The sequence below is a fragment of the Giraffa tippelskirchi genome, chromosome 5 (assembly GCF_054371585.1).
Source record: "Giraffa tippelskirchi isolate mGirTip1 chromosome 5, T2T-mGirTip1v1.2.pri, whole genome shotgun sequence".
Lineage (NCBI taxonomy): Eukaryota > Metazoa > Chordata > Mammalia > Artiodactyla > Giraffidae > Giraffa > Giraffa tippelskirchi.
In genome coordinates, this window is record NC_137279.1 from 153,182,904 (window position 1) to 153,195,729 (window position 12,826).

The window sequence follows — 12,826 nt, forward strand, 5'->3', positions numbered from 1 at the left end:
CAGAGCCCTTAAAATTATTAGCAGAATCCAGAATTCCCTTGAGCTAGAAATGTTCTAATTTTAAAAGCTGTTTAAATTCCTCAAAAGATATGTGTTCTGTAAGTATAAATATATGGTCGGGCAACTCTTAATGAGCTATGGAGAATCCTTAAGAATATTATTTATTGTGCTGTGTCCCTAGGGCTTCCCAGGTGGCTCAGTGGTAAAGAATCAGCCTGCCAACGCAGAATGCAAGAGATGCAGTTTCAATCCCTGGGTCGGGAAGATCTCTTGGAGGAGGAAATAGCAATCCACTCCAGTATTCTTGCCTCCTCCCATGGACAGAGGAACCTAGCAGGCTGCAGTCCATAGGATCACAAAGAGTGGGACACGATTGAGTGACTGAGCATGCACTCACACTGTGTCCCCAACATTTCCCTTTAGCAAATGTTTACAATGCATTTTCTTTCCTAACAATTAATTTGCAAACTTGATAAAAATTAGCAGAATTGGCTTAAGTTTGAATGCTTTCTCTTCCTTCTTCCTCTCATTTAGAAAGGTGCTAGTCACTATTCACAAATCAGCGAAATGATTATTTGGCTTTAGCAACCCTCCCCAAGAAAAAATTTTTTCATCTCTGTTATCCTTTCCTTTTTTTTTTTTAATTGGACTTAACTACATGTCTTGCTTTAAGAGTTTAACAAGTGTTAGCTCATTGAATCCTCACAATCCTAAGAGATCTCTAACAATTTGTTGTTGTTCAGGCGCTAAGTCATGTCCAACTCTTTGCGACCCCGTGAACTGCAGCACACCAGGTTTCCCTGTCCTTCACTATCTCCCAGAGTTTGCTCAAACTCATGTCCATTTAGTCGGTGATGCCATCCAACCATCTCGTCCTCTGTCGCCCCTTTCTCCTCCTGCCCTCAATCTTTTCCAGCATTAGGGTCTTTTCCAATGAGTCGGCTCTTCAAATCAGGTGACCAAAGCATTAGAGTTTCAGCTTCAGCTTCAGTCCTTTCAATGAGTATTCACGGTTGATTTCCTTTAGCATTGACTGGTTTGATCTCCTTGCAGTCCAAGGGACTCTCAAGAGTCTCTCCAACACAATTTAAAATCATCAGTTCTTTGGCGCTCAGCCTTCTTTTGTGGTCGAACTCTGACATTCGTACGTAACTACTGGAAAAATCATAGCTTTGACCATACAGACCTTTGTCGGCAAAGTGATGTCTCAGCTTTTTAATTGTCTAGGTTTGTCATATTTTCCTTCCAAGGAGCAACCGTTTTTTAATTTCAAGGCTGCAGTCACAGTCTGCGGATTTTGGAGCCCAGGAAAATAAAATCTGCTGTTTCCACTTTTTCCCCATCTTTTTGCCATGAAGTGATGGGACAGGATGCCATGATCTTAGTTTTTTAAATGTTGAGTTTTAAACCAGCTTTTTCACTCTCACTTTCACCTTCATCAAGAGACTCTTTAGTTCCTCTTTGCTTTCTGCCATTAGAGTGGTATCATCTGCATATCTGAGGTGGTTGATATTTCTCCCAACAATCTTGATTCCAGCTCAGGATTCATCCAGCCTGACATTTCCCATGATGTACTCTGCATAAAGTTAAATAAGCGGGTAACAATATACAACCCTGATATACTTCTTTCTCAATTTTGAACCATTCCATTGCTCCATGTCTGGTTCTAATTGTTGCTTCTTGTCCTGCATGTAGTTTTCTCAGGAGACAGGTAAGATGGTCTGGTAGTCCTATCTCTTTAAGAATTTTCCACAGAAATCTCTAACAATTATACCCCTATTTAACAGATAAGAAACCTGAGGCTTCGAAAGGTTAAGAACCTGCCCCAGGTCCCATGGCTCCTCAGTGGGGTGATGGCTTGAGAGGACCTTTCTTCGCACAGTCCCAGGATTAAGACCAGGCTCTGCCACCTCCCAACCTGACTTGTCAATCCACAATTGCTTATATTGCCTGTAATACGCCTCAAGTTCTCACAGTATTTTAACCAATCCCAATGAAATCTGACATTATTCCCATGAGAAATTAAGTGCATTCCAGTTCCTAAAGGACTTTCTATCTTCCTTCCTTAAATAGGCTAATAGTTCCTGGACTTTTGTTCCTGTAGAGGTTGGAAAGGGTTCTATTTAATCATTTCTCACTTGACAGACACTCACACATAGGCTATACAACATAGAGTAGGAGTGTGGACACTGGAACCATTGGAGTTTTTTTTTTTAATTAATTATTTATTTATTATGTTTGACTGCACTGGGTCTTCATTGCTCTTGTGGATTTTCTCTGGTTGTGGTGCTCAGGCTTAATTGCTCTAGCATGTGGAATCTTCCCAGACCAGGGATTGAACCCATATGCCCTGCCCTGGGAGGCAGATTCTTAACCACTGGACCACCAGGGAAGTCCTGGAACCACTGGACTTTATTTGAATTTTGGTTTTGTCATTTACTTGCTCAAGGTCACACAGTTTGTCATTGAATCTTTCTGTGCCTCCAGTGCCTTACATAAATTGGGTTAATGATAACACTGACCTCATAGTTATTATGAATTTTAAATGACTTAATCTACATTAAATAACTAGCACTGTGCCTGGTACATAGTAAATGCTCAATAAGCATCAAGTTTCACTGAACAGCTATTTAGGAAATAGAAGTATGCCAGGCACTGGAAATAAAAGGACTTGAAATCTAGTGGGAAATACTGGGCACATTCCTTCAATAGATCCATTCAAGGGCTAAGCATCAGGCATAACAGCTAAACAAAACACTCTTACCACAAATATTTACAAATTATTAGAAGAGGTAAATAGACAAGTAATGACAATTCAGTGTAGTAAGTACTGCAAATAGAGTAGAAATGAGTTATTAGAGCATAAGAGAGGGCAAGGGGGCATGACATTTGAGCACTGCAGGAAACTTCTTACAGGAAGTAAACTCAAGGTAGGACCTGGTGGGTGAGAAGGAATTTGCCACATATTACTGGAACAAGGTGTGAATTGTAAGGTACATAAAGGGCATGGAGCATGTGCATAGGATAGAATGAGTAGTCTTATATGGCTTAAGGAATATGGTGCATGTGGTGGGAGGCAGGAAGAAGGTGAGGAGGCTGGAAAGAAGGTACATCAGGTTATTAAAGACCTTCAGTGTTTTCCTGAGGATTTGGGACTTTATCCTGTAAGTAACAGAGCGACATGAAAAGCTGTCAAGTCTAGGGGGAACATAACCAAATAATCCAAACTTGATGAGATTTGAAGTCAGGGTCACAGTGATACACCTAGAGAGAAATAAAGGCCTCATTGGAGGGCTGGCCATGGGCATGGAGGAAAAGAGATATTTGAGAATTGTTAGAATGTGATGAGTTATTTGAACAGAACGGAAGGGCAGAATATCCTACAATGCCATCAAAAGAGACATATGTCTAGCTATGATGGGTACTTAGTTGGAAAAGTCTGAGGAGTACAGGTGGCATAATGGAAAGAAACCATTTGTTGGCTTCATGTTTAGTGTAGATAACCTCAAAGTTTTTTATATAATAACATAAGCATGTAAAGCACCTAGTACAGTGCCTGACACATAGTAAGCATGATTGTTGTATTCTGGGATCAGAAAATAAGAAACAGTCCGAGATTCATGCCAGACAGCAGGGGTCCTTTGTCTTTTGAATGCCTTAGAAACTTTTCATTTAAAAGAAAACTTTATTGGGACTTCCTTGGTGGTCCAGTGCTTAAGAACCCACTTTCCAATGCAGGGGACGCATGTTAGATCTCTGGATGGGGAACTAAGATCCCACATACCATGGAGCAAATAAGCCCGAGAGCTGCAACTACGGAGCCCATGCACTCTAGCGCTCATGTGCCACAACTGGAGAGCCCTCACACCACAATGAAGATCTGGCGTGCTGAAACTAAGACCCAATGCAGTCAAAAATAAATAAACAGATATTTTTAAAAATTGTTATTGAGATACCATCAATTCACTCACTTAAAGCTTACAATTTAGTGAGTTTTGGTATATTCAGAGTTGTATGACCATCACCACACTCTTAGAACTTTTTTTTGGCCATGCCAAATGCCTTGTGACTGTGTGGATCACAACAAACTGTGGAAAATTCTTAAAGAGATAGGAATACCAGACCACCTTACATGCCTCCTGAGAAACCTGTACACAGGTGAAGAAGCAATAGTTAGAACTGGACATGGAACAACAGACTGGTTCCAAACTGGGAAAGGAGTATGTCAAGGCCGTAAGTTGTCACCCTGCTTATTTAACTTCTATGCAGAGTACATAATGCAAAATGCTGGGTTGGATGAAAGTACAAGCTGGAATCAAGACTGTTGGGAGAAATATCAATAAGCTCAGATATGTGATGACACCACCCTAATGACAGAAAAAGAAGAGGAACTGAAGAACCTCTTGATGAAGGTGAAAGAGGAGAGTGAAAAATCTGGTTTAAAATCCAACATTCAAAAAACTAAGATCATGGCATCTGGTCCCACCACTTCACGGCAAATGGGGAAACAATGGAAACAGTGAAAGACTTTTTCTTGGGCTCCAAAATCACTACAGATGGTGACTTCCGCCATGAAATTAAAAGACACTCCTTGGAAGAAAAGCTATGACGAACGTAGATAGCGCATCAAAAAGTAGAGACATCACTTTGTCAACAATGGTCTAATCTAAGCTATGATATTTCCCAGTAGTCATGTATAGAGTTGGACCATAAAGGCTGAATGCCAGAGAATTGATGGTTTTGAACTGTGATGCTGGAGAAGACTCTTGAGAGTCCCTTGGAATGCAAGATCAAACCAGTCAATCCTAAAGGAAATCAACCCTGAATATTCATTGGAAGGACTGATGCTGAAGCTGAAGCTCCAATACTTTGGTCACCTGATTTGAAGAGCCAACTCATTGGAAAAGACCCTGATGCTGGAAAAGATTGAGGGCAGAAGAGGGTGACAGAGGATGAGATGGTTAGATGGCATCACTGGCTCAACTGACAGGAGTTTGAGCAAACTCTGGGAGATAGTCAAGAACAGAGAAGCCTGGTGTGCTGCAGTCCTTGCAGCTGCACAGTCAGACACAACTGAGTGACTGAACTAAACTGAAGTGGCTTGTGGGATCTCAGCTGCCTGAGCAGGGACTGAACCCAAGGCCATGGCAGTGAAAACACTGAATCCTAGCCACTAGACCACCAGAGAACTCCCAAATTTTAGGACGCTTCAATTATCCATAAGACAAACTCCATACCCATTGGCAGTCACTGCCTATTTGTCCCGAAGCCCCTCCACAGGTGTAGGTTGCCACTAATCTACTTTCTGTTTCTGCATATTTGCTCTTAAATTCTTCAGAAGATCTAGTAAAAGCAATGTCTATTCTGGGAATATGCAAAATTTTGGATGCAATTTCTAGAGAAGCAGAGGCCTCAGTTTAAATTTAAAAGGAATACACTTAATAAATTCAGACCCAATCTCTACCAAGTTGGCACTAGAGGAAGAAACTCCCTGTGGTAATGGTGGATGGTGAGGTCTTGTAGCTCTCACTCCTGTGTCTCTGCCTAACCTGAGATCTCTGCACATATACAATTTGCTCCAAAATTTTTACACATAATCTCCACATGTGAATGTCAACCATGAGGCTCCATCTCCTTCATCTTTACCATTTGTTTCTTCTGGGAGCAGCAGAAACCTAAAAGATGCCAGTCAGCAATCAAGAGTGGTGTCTCTGAAGATCCATTTAAGGTATGTGATTGTTGTTTTCCAGTTGCTAAATCCTCTTTGCGACCCCATGAACTGCAGCACAACAGGCTTCCCTGTTCTTCACTATCTCCCAGTTTGCTCAAACTCATGTCAATTGAGTCGGATAAAGGCTCCTATTTATTGTTTATTATATCTGAGCATTGCACTTATCTCTTCTAATTTTTCAGTTTTATGGATACCACCTGTATTCATGTATTGTTTGTTTTTGGTTCAGTTCAGTTCAGTCGCTCAGTCGTGTCCAACTCTTTGCGACCCCATGAATCGCAGCACGCCAGGCCTCCCTGTCCATCACCAACTCCCTGAGTCCACCCAAACCCATGTCCATCGAGTCAGTGATGCCATCCAACCATCTCATCCTCTGTCATCCCCTTCTCCTCCTGCCCCCAATCCTTCCCAGCATTAGGGTCTTTTCCAATGAGTGAACTCTTCGCATGAGGTGGCCAAAGTATTGGAGTTTCAGCTTCAACATCAGTCCTTCCAATGAACACCCAGGACTGATCTTTAGGATGGACTGGTTGTTTTTGGTACCTCCTGGTAAATTTATCACCACGAAGAAACCTTTGCCAATAATCTTTGTTCAATATTATTACCTCTGACCTACTTCAGAGAAGCCAAGGAGCACCGAGGGGGAACTTGTAGTGAAAAAGAGCAATGTTGGAGCTCCTACTGGATCAATAAGAATGGCTTTGTTCTCTCAATGCCTAAAGTATCAGGTTAAAATTTCAAGAATGTTTTATATGGCTTATTTTAGAATAAGAAATAAGACTTTGATTACAATATATTTTAATTTTTAAGCCTTACTACCATGTTCAGGGAATTCTTGGCAGAGAAAACTGGAAGCACTTGAAAGCACACACAGACTAAATTACCTTTGTATTCACTGTAAGATCTTTCAATTCACCGTGCCAATCTCATGGTCATTTGCCACAGACACTCAGAGACTTTTTTTTATGTATTTATTTTTAATTGAAGGATAATTGTTTTATAGTATTGAGTTGGTTTCTGCCATACATCAAAATGAATCAGCCTTAGGTATAAGAAATTGTTTTTGCTTTTGTGTTTTGTCTTGGAATCCACAAGCTCCTTCCTACTTCGTATTTTCTTACTTCAGTTTCTTCAGCTTCTTCTTTAAATCTTTGTAAAGCTGGTTTATTCTCATTGTTCAGGCCTTAGCTCAGAAGGCTTTCTGACCACATAATATAAAAAAGTTGTCCCTCCCTCACACTGTCCTCTCAAAGTACATATTACTCTCTGAAAATGATGTCAGTGACGTATTTATTTACTTGTTTATTCATTGCTTCTTTCTATCAGCGTGTAAACTCCATGAAGACCAAGGCCTTGCCTGTTTTGTTCATCACAGAATCCTCATGGCTCAGAACAGTGCTTGACACACAGGCAGATGTTCAGTAAATAGTTGTTGATTTAAATGTTTATTTTCAGAACGAATAAATAGTAATAAGGGTGAAATATATTTTCAGTTTCCAAAGAGGTTTACATACATGCACTTGGAACTTAACTGAATGTTTTTAAACTAAAAACTTGCTACTTATTGTAATGTCCAAAATCAAATGTTTTCAAAAGAGTAAAATGAAAAATAACAATCTTTTTTTTTTCTTCTAAAGTTTTTCTTTTGGTTTGACATATTCAAAATTAATTTAAATTAAACGGAAGGGGAATACATCAAATAAAAATTAATTTTAAGTGGATTATACTACTAAATGTAAGATCCAATACTACTTTAAAAATCTATAAAACTTAGAATAAAACACAGGAGTAAATCTGGGATTCTGGGTTAGGCAAGGGCTTTTTAGATGTGACAACAAAAGCACAAGTGACAAAAGAAAAACAGATAAACTGGACTTCATCACAAAAGACCACATTAGATTAAAAAGCTTTTATGCTACAAAGGATACCACCAAGAAAGTGGAGAGTCAGCCCACAGAATTGGGACAAAATATTAAAATTATATAACTGATAAGGCCCTTTATCTAGAATATAGAAGAATTCTTACAACTCTAAAATTAAAAAATAAATATAACTAGCCAGAAAATAGCAAGGATCTAAATAGACATTCTCCAAAGCAGATATACAAATGGCCAATAGGCACGTTAAGGATGCTCAACATCATTAGCTATTGGAGAAATACAAATCAAAACTACGGTGAGATACCACTTCACACCCATTAGGATGGCTTATAATCAAAAGACAAATACCAGATGTGGAGAATTTGGAACTCTCATAATTGTTACTGGGATTGTAAAATGGTGCACCCACTGTGGAAAACGGTCTGGCTCCTCAAAATGCTAAACATAAAGAGTTACTACATGACGGAGCAATTCCATTCCTAGACGTATATCCCAGAGAAGTGAAAGCGTATGTCCACACAAGTCCTGTAAATATTCACAGAATTATTCATAAAAGCTAAAAAGCAGAAATAACACAAATGTCTATCAACTGGTTAATATAGAAATAAAATACAATAGAATATTATTCATTCATAAAAAGGAATGAAGTACTGATACATGCGACAACATGGATGAACTTAGAAAAATGTTGTGCTAAGGGAATGAACCCAATCACAAAAGATCACATACTTCCATGCATATGAAATGTCTAGAATAGGCAAATCTACATATAGTCAAAGCTATGGTTTTTCCACTAGTCATGTATAGATGTGAGTTGGACCATAAGGAAAGCCAAGCTCCGAAGAATTGATGCTTTTGAACTGTGGTGTTGGAGAAGACTCTTGAGAGTCCCTTGGAATGCAAGGAGATTAAACCAGTCAATCCTAAAGGAAATCAGTCCTGAATATTCATTGAAAGGTCTGATGCTGAAGCTGCAGCTCCAACACTTTGGCCACCTGATGCAAAGAATTGACTCACTGGAAAAGACCCTGATGCTGGGAAAGATTGAAGGCAGGAGGAGAAGGGGACAACAGAGGATGAGATGGTTGGATGGCATCATCAACTCAATGGACCTAAGTTTGAGCAACCTCCGGGAGTTGGTGACGGACAGGGAAACCTGGCATGCTGCAGTCCATGGGTTTGCAAAGAGCTGGACACAACTGAGTGACTGAACTGAACTGATGAGACAGAAAACAGACTAGTGGTTGCCCAGGGCTAGGGGCTGAGAGAACAAGGAGTGACAGTTAATGAGTATGAGTTTCTTAAAAATGTTCTAAAATTAGATAATGGTAATAGCTGCACCACTCTGTGAAAATAGTAAAAAAAAAAAACTTTGAATAGCACTCTTTAGATAGGTGAATTATATGGTATGCAATTATTTCTCAACAAAGGTGTGTGTTTTTTTAAGAGAACAATGTAGGGAAAAAAAGGAAGGGAAGTTTAAAATCAAGAGTATCAATCTTCAAATAAAGTTTGAGGTGGCAAAATATAGAGTGTAACAGTTCTAGTTTTAGCTTTGATAGCCTAAGTTTAGCAATAGCCACGACTTGCCATATTATATTTATCATTCCATCCTCAGACATAGAGGATTTGACATTTTCTTCATAATAACCACCTTTTTTGCTTTTGTTTTAAAAATGCATTGTATACTCAGAGTATACTAAAAATCAGATTTTCTTAACATTTATATGATACCTATATTCAGTGTCCCCAAAGTACTAGATAATAGTTTTCTTTTGCTATAAGTGGTAGCCATGTAAGGATGAAAGACTTTGATTCCTCTATCATGTTACTCACAAGTATAACAGGTCAGTGCTCAGGCTGTGGGATCAGACTGTTTGGACTCTTCTAGGCAATGTGAATTTGGGAGAGGCACTTAACCATAGTTTTCTCAAGTATAAGAGGGGAGTAGTAATATTTACTCCATAGTGTTGTTCTGAGAATTTAAGGAAATGACTCATGTAAGGTATTCAGCACAGTGTAAAGTGCTCAAACTGTAGTCCTTGTTAGTAATTATTATTAGAATATAGCAACAGTTAGTAACAGTGGGTTGAGATCATTTAGAAATGGGTAAAAAGTTGTAATGTGGTTGATAACTGAGTACTGGCATTCTAAAAACAAGTGAGGGCTGGAAGGAGGTATACTATTCCCTTTATCAGTGTCATTAACATTAAGCAACTATATCATATATTCAATCAAGACACTTGGCTAGTTTCCAGCATTTATTGCTAGAGAACTCTAGAGAGCTTGCTATAGATAATGTTGCGAAGTTGCACAAGTATTTTTCAGAGAACAATATGTGATTCAAGCATTGCTACAGAGAGCTGATATTTTAGGCTACATTTCTAATCAGTGATATCTTATAACTTGTCAGTTTACAACTCCCGCCTTTCACTTGAGTAACAAGACTGCCAAGAAATCTCCTTTTCCTTCTCTCTTGAGGTTTATTTGGCCAATATTTTTCCTATTAAGAGTAGTAAGAACTTTTAAATATTCATAAAGAAACCAACTTCTCAGAAGGAAACATTCGCAAAAATAACTACATATAAAACAAAATCAATTGTGAGATGTAAAAGAATTGGAATTTTGATCTTTACTTGTATACTTTAAAAATGGGCTTTAAAACTTCCCTGGAGTAACCAAAATTCCAGGAGAGACAAACGGAAGAGAAGGAAGTTGAAAAGTGCTAAGAAAATTCATAGCCATACAATTTCACTACATATAGCTTATTTTTAAGTATTCTTGTTATAAGAATGCTTGCTGGTCATAAAGATCTGTTTGAAGAAACCAGAAACCTGTACCTAGGATAAAAATGACTAAGGACAGGCCTGCCCCACTCTCCAGACTGTGGTGGTGGTGGTGGTGTTTAGTTGCTAAGTCCTGTCCTGACTCTTCGGCGAACCCATGGTAGCAAGCAAGGCTCCTCTGTCCATGGGATTTCCCAGGCAAGAATACTGGAGTGGGTTGCCATTCCCTTCTCCAGGGGATCTTCCTGACCCAAGGATCGAATCTGCAGTCTCCTGCACTGGCAGGTAGATTCGTTACCACTGAGCCACTAGGGAAGCCCTTCCAGACTGTGGTAGGAGTGGGTAAGTTACTTAGTCTCTTTGTGCTTCATTTTTCTCATCTTAAAAAAGCAATAATACCTTTCCCACAAAGTTGGTGTAAGGATTAAATGAGATTACATAAATAAAGTGCACCAAGTACATAATAAAACATCAAGTTTTAGTTCTTGATATTGCTGTGGCAGAGGTCAGAAAGTGGTAAGAAGAGGAGCTGTAGTAGATGTCTCAAAGATGCAGATATTAACAGTCCCTGCGAAAGAGAAAGAGTTTGTTAAAGCATGGTGATCTTCCGAGCTATTTTCAAAGGGGCATGAAGAGTATGATCAAAAACTCCTTGTCCTTTGTCTTGGTAAAAGTCGTAAGAGCCAGAGCTTATGGAAGGAGGTAGGGTCTGTGTGTGAGACGGGGGAGTGTGTGTGGCAGGGGCTGAGGCCACAGAGAAATATCTGACTTTGAGGAATAGGGGCTGTATTTAGAAAACCACTAGGCTTGCTGCCACATGCCTGTAATATGACTTTTATTTTCCCTGTTAAGGAAGTGAAGTGAAAGTCCCTCAGTCATGTCCGACTCTTGTGACCCCATGGACTATACAGTAAGTGGAATTCTCCAGGCCGAATACTGGAGTGGGTAGCCTATCCCTTCTCCAACAGATCTTTCCGACCCAGGAATAGAACCAGGGTCTCTTGCATTGCAGGAGGATTCTTTACCAACTGAGCTATGCGGGAAGCCCTCCCTGTTAAGGATTTGATTTCAATTTTGCTCAGAAATCGATAAGATTACATTCAGCCATGTTACATACCCTGCCTGACATACAACAACATTTAAGTCTTATTAAATATTGGAAATTAATTTATATTGATTGATTTCTATCAGAAGGCCGAGTCTGGATTAAAAAACTGATGTCAAGTGTCTTACAGTGGAGTTAGAAGACTGGAGTTAACTCCTGGCACTTAAACTTTTACAGACGTGAACTTGATAAGTCATTTCAACTAGGAAATGGTTTCACCTGTGAAAAGGGAAAATTATTTACCTAACAAGTTGTTGTTGACATTAAGGTTATTCATAGTACCTGGAACATAGAGATGCATTTTCTATATTCTGCGTTAATAGAAAAAGGTTTAAAAATTATGATAATACATTTACCCTCACCATGTTACCAAATATGCTTGAAAATGCATGACACACTTTTAACGGACTTTAATATTCTCAGCTAATACCAATGCGAATTAAAGACAATTCTATGACATCTTTCTCTCTGGTCACTGCATCTCCTAGCACATCACACATTCAGATGCTCTTCAGATAACATTTTAATGTTATTTCTTGAGTACCTTTTACTAACACCCAATCCTTGACTTGCCGGGCACTAATGTCAGTCTAGACTCTAAAAAGTGTTTCTACAAACAATGCCTTTTGGAGGCTTTCCCAGTGTCTGGCTAGAGCTGCACTGCCAGGAGTTAACAATTAAAGCACCGGTCGCAAGACAGCACTTCTCATACAAGAAAAGCCCGCAACACTCACTTTGCTAGTTCAACTTGTCTTTTGGATTAATTCTGCTGCTCCAGTTCAAGTCCCCGCGAGAGGAAGAGTATTCCGCCTAACATTAAACAGAGACGCTTCGATTCATTATTAGGGCTGCAGGAAGGGAACTCCAGCAACCGAGCAGCTAGGGATTTGGAAGAGAGCGGGTTCCACTTTCGCGAGGCCAGTGCGGCACCTCAGCAATCCGCCGGCCCTGGAAGTTGGTGAGTCTCCACTTGTAAGACTGAGAGTCACCTTGATCCTCCCCGGAGAGGTGGGGAAAGTTAGTACTGGGCCAGAGGCGGGGAGTAAAACCGAAGACCGAGAACTTTCGCGAGCAAAACACGCCGTCACGTTTTCCTGTTTTCAGCGCAGCAGGAGACCCAAAGCGTTTAAGGGCGGCGTTAGCAGGTGGCAGGACTCCGCCCCACCGCGCTCTCCCTCAGCTTGCACGCCCCACTCCCTCGGTGAGGTGCCGCCTCTGAGGCGCGCGCGAAGAGTTGTTGAGCCGTGTATTCTGGGAATTGTAGTTCTGGTGCCGGGAGCCGCCTCAGGAAAAGCGACTCGGGACTACAGACCCCGTGGTACCG

At 40.1% G+C, this 12,826-nt stretch overlaps 1 long non-coding RNA gene across 1 annotated transcript; it reads right to left on the reverse strand.

The window, feature by feature from the left end:
* Window positions 1–7,628: 7,628 nt before the first annotated feature.
* On the reverse strand, window positions 7,629–12,705 carry LOC145506351 (uncharacterized). Its single transcript, XR_014053791.1, has 2 exons — window positions 12,237–12,705; window positions 7,629–10,965 (listed from the first exon to the last, which is right to left on the reverse strand). It is a non-coding gene; the product is annotated as an uncharacterized LOC145506351 (long non-coding RNA).
* Between the last annotated feature and the right edge of the window lie 121 nt (window positions 12,706–12,826).